Raw genomic sequence first — 16,002 nt, 5'->3', positions numbered from 1 at the left:
CAATACTACAAGAAAGGAGAAGGGACAGGGCAGGAGAAACTCTGAATTCATACTGCCTCGATTGTTTCTGGCATAAACTGTCTCTGGCTAATAAGTAGTCAGTTAAAGTTCAGCTCCTTATCAGGACTATTCCTTACCTCCCTCTATGCCTTCTCAAGGTGGAAAAGAGTATGGGGAAGCCAAGAGTCCTCGTGGCAATGAGGGAAGGAGTGGCTGGTCTTTGTGGTGTCCTTCTCTGCCGGACTCTGCCATAGGTACCTTGTCTGGTCTCACCGGCCCCTTGGCATGAATGACACATGTTACTGCTGACCATTTGACCCACCAAAGCCACCAGTCATCAGGGCCCCTACTCAGCAGCCTCCTATTCTGATCCAAGTGTCCTCTCAGCTCCTCAAAATTGCTGAAGGTCACAGTAGAGAGTGAGCAGGAAAGGAAGCCCAGCAATGAACAGGACGTGAAGATAGATTGAACGTAGGCAGGAAGGAAGGACAAACAGGATCTCTCCAAGAGAAATTAAGCTAGATGATGAATCATTTTGCTAAGATGGGAACAGGTTTAGGGATGGGGAAAGGGAAGGGTCAAATATTTAGTCTGAGGCATGTTCAGTTTGAGAAACTTATGAAGCCGCCAAGCAGCTGTGAAAGGAGGTAATTGGCCACATGGGTCAGGAGATTTCGAGAGAGAGAGAGGATGAGAAATAAATATAAGTGTATCTGACATACAGATGAGATTTACAGCCAAAGGAACACAGGAGAACAGCCAGGGAGAAAGAGAGTATAAGAAATGGAAAAAAATAACTAGAAAAAAATTTATTCACAGTAGGAACAAAAATCTTTAGATACCTAGAAATAAAGCAGTAATTAATATGTGTAAATTCTTGTGGGGAAAAAATTCAATTCCCATTCTTGATAAATACCCTTAGCATAGTGGTAAGGGAAAGGGATGCCCTTAACATTATAAGGAGCTAGCTACCAAAATATCCACAATCACAGCTTACTGCTGGTGAAATCTTAGAAACATTTTCATCCAAATCAGACACCCCAAGAAGGATGCTGTCATTACTACTCTTCAACACGGCACTCGAAATCCTAACCGGTACAAAATACAAAATAAAACAAAACAAAAAACCGTGAGACTCCGCAAGCTGTTAGAACTTAAAGAAAGTCCAGTGAGATTTCTGGACCCAAGATCAATGCGCCAAAATCAAAATCATTTCTGTAGGTCAAGAGGATCCAATCTGAAAATGTAAAAGTAAAAGAAGCCATTCACACTGACTACAAAACCATAGGACACCTACAGGTAGAAGTATATCTGATAAAGGAATCGCGAGACTTTCATGAAGAAATTTGCAAATCCTTTTGAAGGCTGCAAAAGAAATAGCCAATATCCTAAGTATGCTATCTCTTAATAAATCTATAAATTTAATGCAATTCCAATAAATATATCAGATTTTCATGTAATTAACAAGATGATTTCATGGTTCTTATGGAAGTATAAGGGACCAAGACGAGCCAAGACAATTTTGAATAAGAATAGGGTTTTGCCCTACCAAGTATCAACGCTCATCATAAACTATACTAATTAAGACAGTAGAGTATTGGCTTGAGAATAGACCAATAAATCAATGGAACAGAATAGAGAGCCCAGAAACAGACCCACATATGTATAGAAGCATGGTTCATAACAGAGGGGGCATTTTTTTTGTAAATGGAAAATGGTTTAACTACTCAAAAGGGAGACAAAATGAAGTAGACAAAAGACCCCAACAAGAAAAATGATAGCAAACATGTCATGAGATGGAAGCCAAACACTATTCAAGGGCTTTATGTGTTTAACTCAATTCTCACGACCTCACAATAGCCCCGCTTTGCAAATGAGTAAGCTGAGATACAGAGAAGTCAGATAACCCACCCAAGGACACAGAGCTAGAACACGGGAGCCCCAGGATTCCAACCAAGGTAGGCTAGTCTGTATTCCTAATCCTGACAGTATGCAGCTTCTAACTCAGCACATGTGAAGAGGAGGGAAGCAAAGATTATGATTTTATAGAATAAAAGATACCACTGTGGTTACAAGTTAAAAGACCTGTGCCAGTATAGAAGAAAATGTATGAATACATAAAAGTATAAAGTTTTAATAATCAGAATGTTTAAGAAAAAACAAGCTACAAATATTTTTAAATGGGCAAATAATAGAAAGAGATGAATCTTTAAAAGCTAGTAATCATATACAAATACGTTTAATTCTGTAGGACTCAAGGAAAGAGACAATAGCAGCCAGGGAATGTCAATTCACGCCCCTTCTGACTGGCCTGAAAAGGGGGTGAGGGGATAACGTTGTTGAAGGAGGGGGAGAGGCAGCCAATGAGAGCGCAGGGAGGGGCACAGGGGCTGGTGCATTCAGTGCTCAAGGCACTGTCCCAGGCTGCCACAGGGCACGCTTGCTGCAGGTGAGGAATGCACTTGGGTGCCTTGTTGAGGAGCTGTTTCTGGAATAAAAAACTGAGGCTTCAAAAGTTCCACTGCAGGCCCAGGCTTCTTTCACGTAGCCCTACCACATCCTACCAAAGGCTGCACAGCCCCAAATCCTCTGCTGTGAAAACCACTATCACTGAGGAGCAAATTCATTCCACATTCACCACCTCCCTTAGAGATCTTGAATAGCTTCTTAAACCTTGCTAATTCTCTCTCAGGTCAGGGGCTAATGCTTTCCCCTGAGAGTAGATTTACACAGTAAAAGACAATGGCTTCCGTGTTGATTGGTCCACAGGATGTCTCTAAGGGTGGCTTTATCCATTTGTACTCATTTATTCATTTGTCTCCTTGGCAACCAAATTGTTTACTACTAATTGAATGTTGCACAGTAGATTCTTGTTGGGAAACCAGTTCCCCCCGTAACAGAAAGCTTCATACAGATATTTATTTTGAATCAGAGTGCTTTGCTTTTCCACAGAGAGCGTCATCTTGCCAAGCTCCAGCACTGATTTGGGGAGCTGCTGAAGCTATGGAAACATAATAGCATAAGAGGATACTGTTGTCTTGAAGCTGGCAACTCATTTGGCAAGACAAAACAAAGCCCTCATTGCTTTGCTTTGTTTCCAGGTGATAAAGACAAATTACAGTGGTCCAAGGACCACACTGCGCACAGATAACTATCTCACAGACCCATGCAAAAGCCCTTTCTGATTGAACAAACTCTGCCTAACCCCCGGCTATCGTAGGGAAGGGAACAAGTGTGACCAAGGTTGGTATCCTTAGCACAAAGATAATATATTTAGAAAATGTTTTAGGAGTGAAAACCTTGCTTATTATAGCGGAGCTCGATAAACATGTAAGAAGTACAGTAATTTTCTGAATGTAATTTTAATAACACAATGTTCATCATTTTCTTACACCTAAAATTTCAAAATACATGGTTTTAGCTTATCAAGAGAACTTGCACTAGGATTGTAGGTGAATGAATAATCCCATACTTTTCTACAGACAGGGGACAAGAGAGTCCAGGAGAAGGAACCAAAAACACGAGTCTGTCTCCACATCTATCCATTCCCTACACAAAACCACGGAGACTCTCCCCAGTTACAGAGCAAAGTCCTTGCTTCTTTAATAATATGGCACATAAGACTCCCCATGATTTGGTCCCTGTCCACCTTTCCCCTTTGTCTCCCACCTCCCCCCGCCCCCCGCAACTGCTTTAGGACAGAAGCATCATCCCATGATCAAAAGATATGCCCCTGAACATACTGTTTCCTTTTCCTGGAATGCCTTTTCCCCATCATGGTTGTGTAGTAAACTCCTATTCATTCTGAACAACCCAGCTAAGGTCTCACCTCGTCAAAGGATCCACCCCTCCTCTGGGCTATAATTTGTACATACTTCTGTTGGTGAACACATCCCACTATGTTATAATTGGCTGTAGGTCTGTGACCTGAGTTTGAACTCTCTGAGGGAAGGATTTCTCTCTGAATCCTCAGGGTTCTGCTGCTCCTTCTACTCGATGAATGAGTATTAAGCATGATTGATTTGAAAGTGTCTTTAAAATTCCCAGGGGCTTCTGTCCCCTGGGATGTCATATAGGACTCCAGCTGCTTTTGTCAGATTCCCAGCAGGGCTATTCTAAGAATTAAGGTTTTAACATAAAATGATCTCTCCACAGAGACCGTCTTATTATTTTGTTATTTTTTCAAGGTGCGAAAAATTAAGTTATTTGTCTTTCTTAATCCAGTGTTTGTGACGTAAGAAATAAGGAAAATATGTTTCTCTTTCTCTGTGAAAATGATGGGATTCTGGAATGCCCACATATGTAGGTTACACAAATCCTTTCTCTTATAATTTCTTCCTGAATGATGGAGAAGGAAATCAATCTTCCAGATTTGCATTGTCTTATAGAAAAACCTAAATGTTAATTTGGCCTACAGTCATAGGGGCGGGGGCTAAAGAAGAGAACCTAAATTACCCGATGGACTGATTCATTGCTCCACTGACAGCTATTGTATGGTGAGAGCTTCTAATCTGCCTCGGGTTCTGCCTTTGTGTTCTCCAAGGGCGTCAGTCTCAGGGAGACAAAGAGACCAGGCTAGAGATGAGCTGAAATAAGCACTGATTGTCAACCACACCTTTTCCCAAATTTTATGTCCAAGGCCACCGTCTGAGTCAGCCAACAGCAGTGATACCGGTAGACTTCCTCAGTTTGATGAAATGCCACTTATCTTTGTTCCATTTTGTAATTTGTATTTACCATATTTTACTGAGATCATTCACCTCCTCAAAGAAGCAAGAGTCGTCAAAGGTGACTCCAAGGTATACAGTTTGAACAACTATGTCGGTGGTGGAAGCATCCACTGGAGGAGAAGCTTTGAAGGAAGAGGCTAAATCATGAGTTCAGTTTTAGATGCACTCGAGTTGAGGTGTTTGAGGGGCATCTAGATAGAGACATCAAGTGGAGAGTTCAGAGAAGTGTGGGCAGGAGATAGAATTCGAAAGTTGTTGGAGTATAGGTGGCAATTGAAGCCGTGGGGATGGAAGGGATTGCCCAGGTGGCAGAACGTGGAATGAGAAGAGGGTATGACTATGTCCTGGGGCACTCCCACATTTGCAGTTTAGGTGGAGGAACAGTGATTGGCAAAGGAAAAAGAGAAGAATCAGAGAGGACGGAGGGAAACTGGAGCACGTGGTGTCGTAGAAGCCAGAGGAAGGATTATTTCAACATAGGGAGTGGTCAAAGTTGTAGAATGATTCTGAGAGGTGGTGTGATATGAAGACTATAAAAAGTACATTAGCTTAAGTGATATGGAAATATTTGGTGAATTTAACAAGAATTGTCTCCATGGAGTGGTTGAAACAAGTTAGAGGGAAAAGGGGCTGAGGAATTGGAAAGAGAAACTATAGGCAACTCAGGCCAGAAATTTGAGAGTAAAGGGGAGGAGATTGGTGGAAGATAGGGGTTTTTTTTTTTTTTTGGAGGTGGGGAACGGTGATTTGTTCATTTGTTGATCTATTTTTTGTTGTAATGAGACAGATGAGAGCATGCATAAATGCTGATGGAAAAGGGTCTAATAGAGAGGAAGAGATTGAAATAAAATAAGAAAGAGGTAAAATAATTAATGTTCTTGAGTGAAACCCGAGGAGATAGAGTTCGGAGCACATGTAGAAGGGTTGGCTTTTGTTGGAGGAGGGAAAACACTGGCTGTATGAAGTTCCCATCTAATAGCTTCCATTTTTCCAGTGAAACAGAGGCAAGGTTATCAGCTGAGAGAGAATTGGAGATTTAAGAAGAATAGAATGGGCTTAAAATAGATTTTGCATAAATTTTTAGACCAAGCTACTGGGTATTTTTGATGGCCTAGTTGAGGTCACTGATCATTAATTTGCAGTGGTACCAATCTGCTTCATTGTGTTTTTCTCCAGATGTTCTTAGCAGCCTGGGTGGAGACATGGAGAAGACATATAGGTTCATCTAGGATTGGAGTTTGCCAGAGAATTTGCAGGAGAAAAATTGAAGTGATAAATCCTAACATCTATTCATAACAGGAAGAAAATAAAAGGTAGAAATGAGTGATTGATGAATGGATGGGTGAATGAATTGTTGAATGGGTGGGTGAATGGATTCATAAATGGATGGGGAGGTGAAGGGGCAAGTCAATCAGAAGCACCTAGTAGGGCTTCCCTGGTGGCGCAGTGGTTGAGAGTCTGCCTGCCAATGCAGGGGACACGGGTTCAAGCCCTGGTCTGGGAAGATCCCACGTGCCACGGAGCAGCTGGGCCCGTGAGCTACAAATACTGAGCTCTGCGCGTCTGGAGCCTGTGCTCCGCAGCAAGAGAGGCCGCGACAGTGAGAGGCCCGCGCACCGCGATGAAGAGTGGCCCCCGCTTGCCACAACTAGAGAAAGCCCTCGCACAGAAACGAAGACCCAACACAGCCAAAAATAAATAAATGAATAAATAAATGTTAATGGAATGGTCCCCCCCTTTTTAAAAAAAAAAAAAAAGAAGCACCTAGTGAAAGAATAGTCGTAGTGGGGCACTTAACAAATAAAGTTGAAAAAAGGAAGGTTGTGAATGAGATGCTAGATGTTTGCACTGTTTGATTCAGGGATTGAGTAGTTTCGAGTATTGCTAAGTTCCACAGCACGACGGTGGATGGATGAGACAGAGTGGATAATTCACTGGAGTATTGATAGTTTAGTCACATGGACACTAAAGTCATCTAAGTCAATGGATGGAGCTGAAGTGGAGAGGGAGTGGGGGAGTACGGAGTCTGGTTATGAAGTTATCAGTGAAAGAAGAGGAGTGACTGGGAAGTCAGATGCAGACTGACACAGGGAATGGAGCACAAGCTTCAAATTATGAAGGAATAACTAGAGAGTGAAGGAGCAGTGGCCTGAACGTGGCAATGGGGAGAACACTGCCCCGCTCTCAGATCTGGAGCTACTTGGAGTGTAAAATGGCCTTCACTTGAGAGGCTGACAGATGAAGCCTTGTTCTCAGAAGACTGGCTGGATTCAGTTAAGATAATGAGATGGAAGGAATCTCCTGAGTAGAGTTTGAGGCTACAGGGGATGAAGTCTCCTTTTCCATTTGACTACACACTGTGGTACCTGGGTTCGTCAAAGGCGGACAAATGGTGGCTTGGGTCATAGTCCCTCCGATTGATGCAAGGAAGTGTTTTTCTCATATTTCTATACCCCAAACCTAGAATACTGTGAGACACCTGGAATAGTTTTTTAAAGCGTGTAACTCTTATTGAAAGTTTGATTGTTCCGTCTTTTGCTGATTCTACATTCTACTTTGACATTCTGAATACTAGTAATCATTATACCAGAATTTAGATGCCAATCCAAAAGAGTAAAAGAGATTCATTTGTACCTGTATTTTCATCCATACACATCTGGTGAATAGATCTCTGTTATGAGCTTTTCTTGGTATCATTGGCTTCTTTTTTCCCTAAAATTGAAGCAGTAGAATGCGTTCTGGTTAATTTAGTGTTTTGATTACTGAGATTGTAGTTAAATCAAGTGTCGTAATCACCAAGCTTCACAATCACAGCCCTAGGAAGGATCATGATGTAGTTTTTGCACTATAAACTCAATGAAGGATCCGCTTTGACAAGGCATCAAATTGAGAACTTCTAGAAAATATCAATATTGGTTTCTCATGCACTACGGAGATTTATGTGACTATTCATACCATCTGTCCCTTCTTTCTTAATACATCTCAGATCTTGGAAGTGTTGTTTAAACAAAGGGGTCTTATATGCCTAGGAGACAGAGCAAAGACGAAGTAAGTCTGCCCTAACAAGGCCTAAAACCAAGCCTGGACAGGATCAAGGTGATCCTCCAGTAATTTAGCATAATCCAGAACCTCTACAATCTACTATCTACCGTGTTCAGCATACAATAAAATTACAAGATAGGAAGATATAGGAAAATGTTCATCATGGGAACACATAACCCTTTAAGTCAAAATACTTCCTCAACCTCCAGAGTGACTTCGATGGCCCAGATAAAGCAATCATAACAAGTAAGGCTACATTTCCCAAAAGCTGGGTTCCCCAACATTAAAGTGCACCACGTGCAGAACCCCAAACTTCTAATCTAACTCCATGTTTAGGAAAGAAAATAGTTATCTACCTCATCCAGGGAAGAGTTCTGTTAAAATCATAATACATTCACTTGACCACAGAGATCGTATATCAAGTTTAATCAGTTGCCCCACGTTCAGATTTATGATGACTGCAAAGTTTTCTCTGAGAAAAAAAAAATGGATGCTTTATATTTGCTTATCTAAGGAATGCAGTTTAGTAATACTCCCCAAACAAAGGAAGTCTGCTAGGAAATCAAAGTCTCCACTTCTGGAATGATAGCTGCCAGATACCTCCAAACAGAAGTTTTCCCACTTACAAACAAACGAAATGAAAGTTCTTTCTCTACCAAATACCCTGTCAACATGGTAAACGTCAGTGAACCCAAAGTTGCTAATCAGGACGGCTCTTTATTGAACTCTGTTTTTAGCAGATGATTTTACTTAGAAAAGAATGATCGCACTGATGAAATGAATACTCATAGAGCAGTAGACATGAATCCAACACACATCTGAAGAATCTTGATAAATACTTCACTACATGCCATCAAGTTCATGTACATATCATTGTAAGTACCATTTATAATTCAAAGACAACACTTATACACTTTTGGTGAATACTTGAGAATTACATGTAAAAGCTCTGGATTTTTAATTTTTTTGTATTTTCTTGTAAGATTTTAGGTACTCATTTAAAATCCTAGTTACCATTAGATGAATAAGACCTCAAATTAAAAATTTGTACAATTCAAGCTTGTACAATTCAAATTTGTACAATTTAAGCTTGTACAATTCAAGAATGAATTTGGCTATGTATGATCTAAAATGCAAGCCTATTCCTCCCAAAACTGCATACTCCTGACCTAATCATGAGAAGACATCAGACCAAGCCCAAATTGAGGGCGTTTAACAAAATAACGGGCCTATACTCTTCAAAACGGTCAAGATCATGAAGGAGAATGACTGTCTCAGGACTCTTCCAGATTAAAGGACATTAAAAAGACGTGACAACTAAAGGTGATGGGTGATCCCAGATCAACTCCTGGGACAATTGATGAAATCTAGATGTCTGTAGATTAGACGACACCATTTTCTCAATGTTAATTTTCTGATTTGGATCATGTCTGTAATATAGTCTCAAAAGTCTCAGAAGAAAATATATAAATGTGTATACAGAGAGAGAGTGATAAAGCAAATATGGTAAAATGTCAACATTTGGCTGATGGGGGTACATCTGAAATTTTTGTACTGTTGGTAATTTTTTTGTAAATCCGAAAAAATTTTTAAATCCACCCACCAAGGCATTCTCCTGTTTTTCTAGATGAACGTAAAATGGCATAACCGCGCATCTGACGGCGGTCTGTTCTCTCTCATGTTTTATTCACAAAGCATTCAAAATACTTTCCCCCATTTTCCTCCTGGTATTCTAGCCAGGTTCATTACTTTATTCCCCTGACACATAATCTTTTCATTCCTTTTTCTGTCAACCACAACATTGAAAAACTCTGTGATTTTCAGGAAATTCTGTACAAGACAAAGCATCAGCGTCCTTCCATTGAAGGCTGCGAGTCTACAGGGAGCAAAATTCTAGCAAGATTTAGGCTTTGTTGTTCCACTAGTACTCCCCACACATAAACCCGGCTGTATGAGGAAAGAAGTTCTTCCTACATAAGAAGAAAAACTCTTTCTCAAATTATGACAAGCAATAAAAGAAGAAATAGGGGAAAAGAAGAAAAAGCCAGTAAATGCTATTGATCTAGCTCCAGTAACATGAGACTTTAAACCCAGGAGGACTTGGATTAAGGTTCGGAGACTTTCCTGAGTCTCAGACAATCCCGAACACTAGCCAGAACCTTCCAGGAAGGCCCTCTGCCCGCAGTGGAATAACCTTGGTGTCCTCTGTGCTTATCTCCTCCATTCTTCTATCTCCTCCCAATCTTGACTGTTGTTACCTCGTCTCCCCTGGGATATAAAGAAACAGCCCATACAAAAATGTGCACTTGCCACCTGAAGATGAAGCAGAACATGAAGTGAGATGAAAACCAGTGGCATCACCTTACCTTCAAGTAGCAGTTGTGTGAAACAGGTTCCACGTCTGCACCAGGTCCCTGGGGGGGTTGAGGCTACCTCAATGCATGCAGAATATATAGGGACAGATTATATATCCGGGGTTTTCATTACACAAGGTGTTTTTGATGAGTTCTCAGCCAAGATCCACTTGAAAACAAAAGCTGCACAAAGACTACAAAAAGGCCACACAAGGTTTAAACAAAAGGCTAAAGAAAGACCAAACAAAAGCCAAAGAAAGTTTAAACAAAGAATGAAACAAAGACAAAACAAAGGCCAAACAAAGACAAAGACAAAGACCAAAACAAAGAGCAAAAGAAAATCTAAACAAAAGCTAAGCTAAGCTACAACTGTATCACACACACACACACACACCATATCTACACGCGCACACACACCATATCTACACACTATCCCCACACACACTCACATATTCTGGTCTTCCACCTCCCACAGCCCACATAATTAACACCCCATGTCAAGCTCCTCACTAAGGCTCAGTCCACACCAACTCATCCCAGCAAAGCACACACCCTTCCACCAATGAACCACCCCACCACAGCAACCATCTCACCCCACCATACTATATGCCACGCCACACACCACATGCCGAACCCACAAGCCATGAACAGAGTTGGAGTCACACTGACAGATCTTTATTTTTAGGCTTCTATTTCCATACTCTATGCAGATTAAATACCCATCCATACTCCCCTCACTAACACACCTACATACACATGCCCCCAAGACTAACATTCACACACGCCTACCCTCATATACACATACCCTCATAGCAAGACTACCCCAGTCTAGTCACAATTGAGATTGGATTTGAAAGATCCTGTGACAATTACCCTTTGCATTCAAATATATGAAAACTTTTTAAAAATCACCACTTTTGGTACATGATTTCTGTAAATGATGAATCTCATTCAATTAACATGATAATATTGGCTTCAGTCTTAGACATTTGCATTTTCTTATCATTGTCCTAAAATTTGGGGATCACACTATTGAGTCCTATAGCTCTGTGACTCTTAAATTTCATGGGTCCTATAACCCTGTGCTTCTGCAAAACTTCATTTTGTATATGCAGAACTACACGCTAATGATTTGAAAGATGGAAGGACACTTCTGAAACTAATCCAACCAACAGCAGCCTTGCCTCTTGAATTCCCAGAACGCCTTGCTTGACGGTGAGGTAAAAATGCCAACATTGCCATCAAGTTTCCTTTTAGGCTCTCGTCTCATTGTATGCAAAAAAGAATCACCTAGGGAACCCTGAAAAGGCAATCCAATGAGACTAGAAACAGCCAGTAGAAATCTCATTGTATGCTAACATCCTTCTCTGAGTAGCAAGTTAACGAGTTATAAATGTGTGCTGGCTGATTCACTCCTACGATGAAGCCAGGGCTTTGAAGCCAGGGCTTTGCTTGTGCTGCCGTGGACGTGCTTGAGGGCTACGTGGAGTGAGGTGGTTCAGAGCATGGGCTCTGGTGGTCCTGAACACTGGATGGTCACAGGACTATGACTCCATGTACAAGCCCGGGGCTTGTTGATGAGTGGTGGAATGGGCAGCCATGCTGGCCTTCACATGGGCAGACCTCAAAATCCAAGTAGCTGGAAGATTTTCCCCTGGGGTCATTCAGTTTCTTCAAGAAAGAGCAATCCATTTTCCAGCCTGGCAGGGTAGGGAAGGTGGAGGAGTTTGAATATCTTACTACTGATATTCTGTGATCAGGGTGGGCAAGGGACCCACGTAAGTATGTGGATGTTTCCTTTTCTAAGCCCTGCCCATCGCACTGCTCTCCACAGTTTCTGAGTCTAGAAATTTCTCCATAATAAACTTCCAGGAACTAGGGCAAGCTGTGCAGTGAAGTTGGAAATTTGTTCAGAATGTACACCTTCCCGACACCTAATCCTGCTTTCCACTATACCTGGTCCCCCAAGCCTGTAGACGCTTGGTCTTTTGACACATCCTTTTGACATGCTTTTCTCAGGCATGGCCCCTGCCAGCTCTTAAAATGGAACTTCCTCCAGTCGGCCAAGCCATTTACTGCCCTCCACTCATTTCTACCCCCCAACTTGTGTTATAATCACTCATGTTTTGGTGTCTCCTTTTCTTTGATGGGTTAAAACCTTTTTGAAAATTCTCTACTGCCCCTGTGGGAGTAAAAATTGTTTTTAATTCTTTACCTTTAAAAATATCTTACTACTATAATTTTAGTAATTTGGGGGGAGATAAAAGTAGATAAAATAAGCACGTGTAGTTAACCTGCCACTTTTAACCAAAAAAAAAAAAAAAAAAAGAAGAAGTAATTGCTTTTTATTGAAATATAATTTGCATACCATAATATTCACAATTTTACAGTGTAAAATTTAGGGACTTTTAATAAATTCACAGGGTTATGGAGGCATCGCCACTATCTAATTCCGTAACACTTTCATCACTCTAAAAATAAATCCATACTGTAGCAGTGAAACATAATACTAGTTTATATCAGCACATAGAGAGTCAAGCATAAAAGGGGTTAGAGGGTATGGCGAACATCGTGTTGGGGGAATCGCTGAAAGTTAGTACAAAGTGAGTGAATCATCCACAGAAAAACGTTACCTTAGGAAAGACACTGGTGAGAGAAGGACATCTCCATATTCTCCCTAGAAAGTTAAATGTGCAGAAACTCATATCCACAATCAGACAATTGTTGTTTACCTAACAAAATTATGTACCAAAATATGTGTTGTAAATGTTGTTTTTTATTAAAATTTAAAAGGCCAAGAGATGTTCAGATTAATGACAACAATCCTATTTTTCCTGTAGAAATATGAAAAAAAATGACCTGTATAAATAGCTATAAGACCATTTAATTATTGCAAGGTAAATAATAATGAATTGATCAAATCTGAGAGAAACCAAAACGTTTCTTCATTTTTTGCCCTACAGTCCTCACTTTGAGAGCAAATCTGTCTCCTCTAAGACTTTGACCTGGATCTCACAGATTCTGAGCTATACAGTCCCCAGCTTTCAATGGTAATCAGAGGAATAGACACCCTCTGAGCTGCCAGCCATTCAGACAAAGCCTCTGTGTGTTCCCAAGCTCCACAACCCCACCGAATCTCTCTCTCTCTCTCTCCTCGCCCTCCCCCTCCCTCTCCCTCCCTCCCTTTCTCTCTCTCTCTTTCTACTGTGCTTGGGCTCAGTTACAATTGTGTTCTGGCCAGTGGTGACCTGTGTAAATGTACATTATGTTCCATACTTAAGGGACTGGGTTTTATCCAACTTGCTGTGTTAAAACTCAACTCTATACAAGACACGCTTCTGCTGTTCAACTTTCTGGACCTAACCCAGCGATTTTATCCCTTGTAATATTACCATTAGAAAAGGAAAGGGTGGACACAGGGTAGCAATATGCAACGATTCTAGCAAAAGGAGGGATTCAGAATAAGAATATATTGTTGTGATGTGTTAAAGAACACCAAAGCTGAATAGTAATTAAAGTGCTAAAAACAGATTTTATTCAGGAACTATTATAATAGGAAAAAAGAGATCTCACTATAAAACTGGGCTCAATTCCAAATACAGTATGGACACGTGGGGATTAATAGCCAAGGAGCACATTGGAGGAGGAGGAGCTGGTGGATGGAAAATTACTAAGAGGAAATATCAGTGGTAAGGAGGGGATTTCTAGCTAAACTGACTTGATAGGATTCTTGCTGAAATCAGGCCAGAGTGACCAGACATCATCTGGTGGATGGTGAGGGATGAGGAATTGGACCAGATATTGAGAATGATCTGATATTGAGGGTGGGGGATTCTTGCTAAGATGACTTAGCAAGATTCTTGTTAAAACTAAGTGATACAAAGACAGACATTGAGGTCCCAAGGTCAAGGCGTAGTTGGGAAGAGGGTTCAGAGTTGGTCTGACTAAAGTTGGTCCAGGAGGGTCTTTGTCAGATGTCAGCATGTTGCAGTGGCGGAAACTTTTGATTCTAAATCCTGATGTCAGTTATCCAGAGACAAGAGTGAAGTGAAGGACTCAACTATTATATTAATTATTAATAATATATATTATTAATGGAAATAATCTTTGAAAAAAGAGAACTATCTTTGTTTTAGTTCTATGCTTACCAAGCTGCCAAGCACCTATCATTATGTTATCAAAATAACTCACAAGCCAAAGTGGCACTTTTTTTTTTTTTTTGGTGGTACGTGGGCCTCTCACTGTTGTGGCCTCTCCCGTTGCGGAGCACAGGCTCCAGACGTGCAGGCTCAGCGGCCATGGCTCAGGGGCCCAGCCACTCCGCAGCATGTGGGATCTTCCTGGACCAGGGCACGAACCCGTGTCCCCCGAATCGGCAGGCGGACTCTCAACCACTGCGCCACCAGGGAAGCCCCAAAGTGGCACATTTTAGAGTGTTATATTCTGCTCCCCTTCATCATGAAAGTGCCTTGAGAAAAGCACAGATCCTGGGTGATCTGTCACCATTTGAGTTAATAGATTGGAATTCATTATCAGGCTCAGTTTAAAAAAAAAGTAATAATAATGCCCATCACACTGCCTGACACACAGTAAGATCTCTACAATAGAAGCTACCTTCTCTAATGTGTTGCCCCTTCACAAACTAAAAATCTCATTCCTGATCCTGTTAATCTGAAATCCATAATAAAGTGTAGACAGCACACATGTGACTAAACTGAAAACAGCCTGTATTTAATATAACCTTCATTGAAGTTTTTACCCAAAGTTCCCATTGACTCTCTTCCTTTTATGTCAAGTTCAGCTTCTCGGCTGGTGTGAGAAAGATCTGCATACTGTCCTAGGGTGAGACGGGACCAGTGCCAGTCTCGCTCTCCAGGGAGAAGACCATCTCACTGTGGTAATCCTCCGTCCCACCGTCCTCGTCTGCTCCCTCTCAGGTTCCCCCTCCTCTCAGCAGTGCCTGCCTCATCAATTCCACTGGGCAGAATTCTCAAAGAGGGCTAAGAGTATGACAAGACTTCTGCAAGATTTCTTTTTAATTAAAAGGGTCCCCAGCGATTGAAATTGTTCTCAAAGTTCAGTGCCTGGTGAGGCCAGTTACCAGTGGGTTTACATTTCCGGTAAATTTGGCCGAGTGTGCCCTGAATCCCAGAGAGGGAATTAAATGGACCATTATTGGGAATTCCCTGGCGGTCCAGTGGTTGGGACTCCAGGCTTCCACTGCATGGGGCACGGGTTCGATCCCTGGTGGGGGAACTAGGATCCTGCAAGCCCGCGGCACCACCAAAAGAAAAAAAAAAATTAAGTGGACAGTTACTTTTAAAGTGCTATGTGAGGAGAAAACGTTCAGTCATTCCTCACAGATCGTGTGCAGTAGTTATTTCACCATAACTTTGAGGGAGGTAAGAGCTGGGAACCTGACATACCATTCAGCACCTGAGAGAATTTCACACAGTACTTGAAGTAAAGAGAAGAGCAACATCTCTCCACTTCATAAAAAGAAATCGCAGAATGAAATTCTGTCCTTGGTCAAACCCATATATTGAACATTTGTCACAAGCAGCTGTTGTTTGTAAAGAAGAGCCTCATTCACTCCAAGTAAAATAATGGTGGGGACTTAACTCCTCTGGTTTTGTCTGAGTCCTGTCATTGGGTGGCATTTTCTTCTCTCACACAGTGCTGTCCATATCTTCACAGTGACAAGGGCAAATGGAGTGAGTGTCCGGGTTTAGAGTTGTATTAGAAAGTACAGTAAGTTTGTTTGGAAAGTAAAGATTTATTTGCACACGGGTGCATTCGTGGCCACGTCCTGTTCACCCCTCAGTGGTGTGCCCTTTATTCAGGGTTTGCTCCTCCCAAGACAACAAGCTGTGATG

The 16,002-nt window shown here is 41.5% G+C and overlaps 1 protein-coding gene across 1 annotated transcript in view; it reads right to left on the bottom strand.

Annotated features, from left to right (window-relative positions):
• Nucleotides 1-10,197, bottom strand: part of MOBP (myelin associated oligodendrocyte basic protein) — a 29,156-nt gene extending 18,959 nt beyond the window's left edge. The window contains exons 1-2 of the mRNA XM_032648314.1: nucleotides 10,139-10,197; nucleotides 7,365-7,442 (exon numbers count right to left, since the gene is read on the bottom strand). The gene's annotated coding sequence lies outside the window, so the exon portion shown is untranslated. The remainder of the gene's footprint in view (nucleotides 1-7,364; nucleotides 7,443-10,138) is intronic.
• Nucleotides 10,198-16,002: the final 5,805 nt, after the last annotated feature.

The sequence above is a fragment of the Phocoena sinus genome, chromosome 11, assembly GCF_008692025.1.
Source record: "Phocoena sinus isolate mPhoSin1 chromosome 11, mPhoSin1.pri, whole genome shotgun sequence".
NCBI classification, from domain to species: Eukaryota; Metazoa; Chordata; class Mammalia; order Artiodactyla; family Phocoenidae; genus Phocoena; species Phocoena sinus.
Note: the sequence above shows the minus strand (reverse complement) of the source record. Positions and strands in the feature narration are given on the sequence as shown.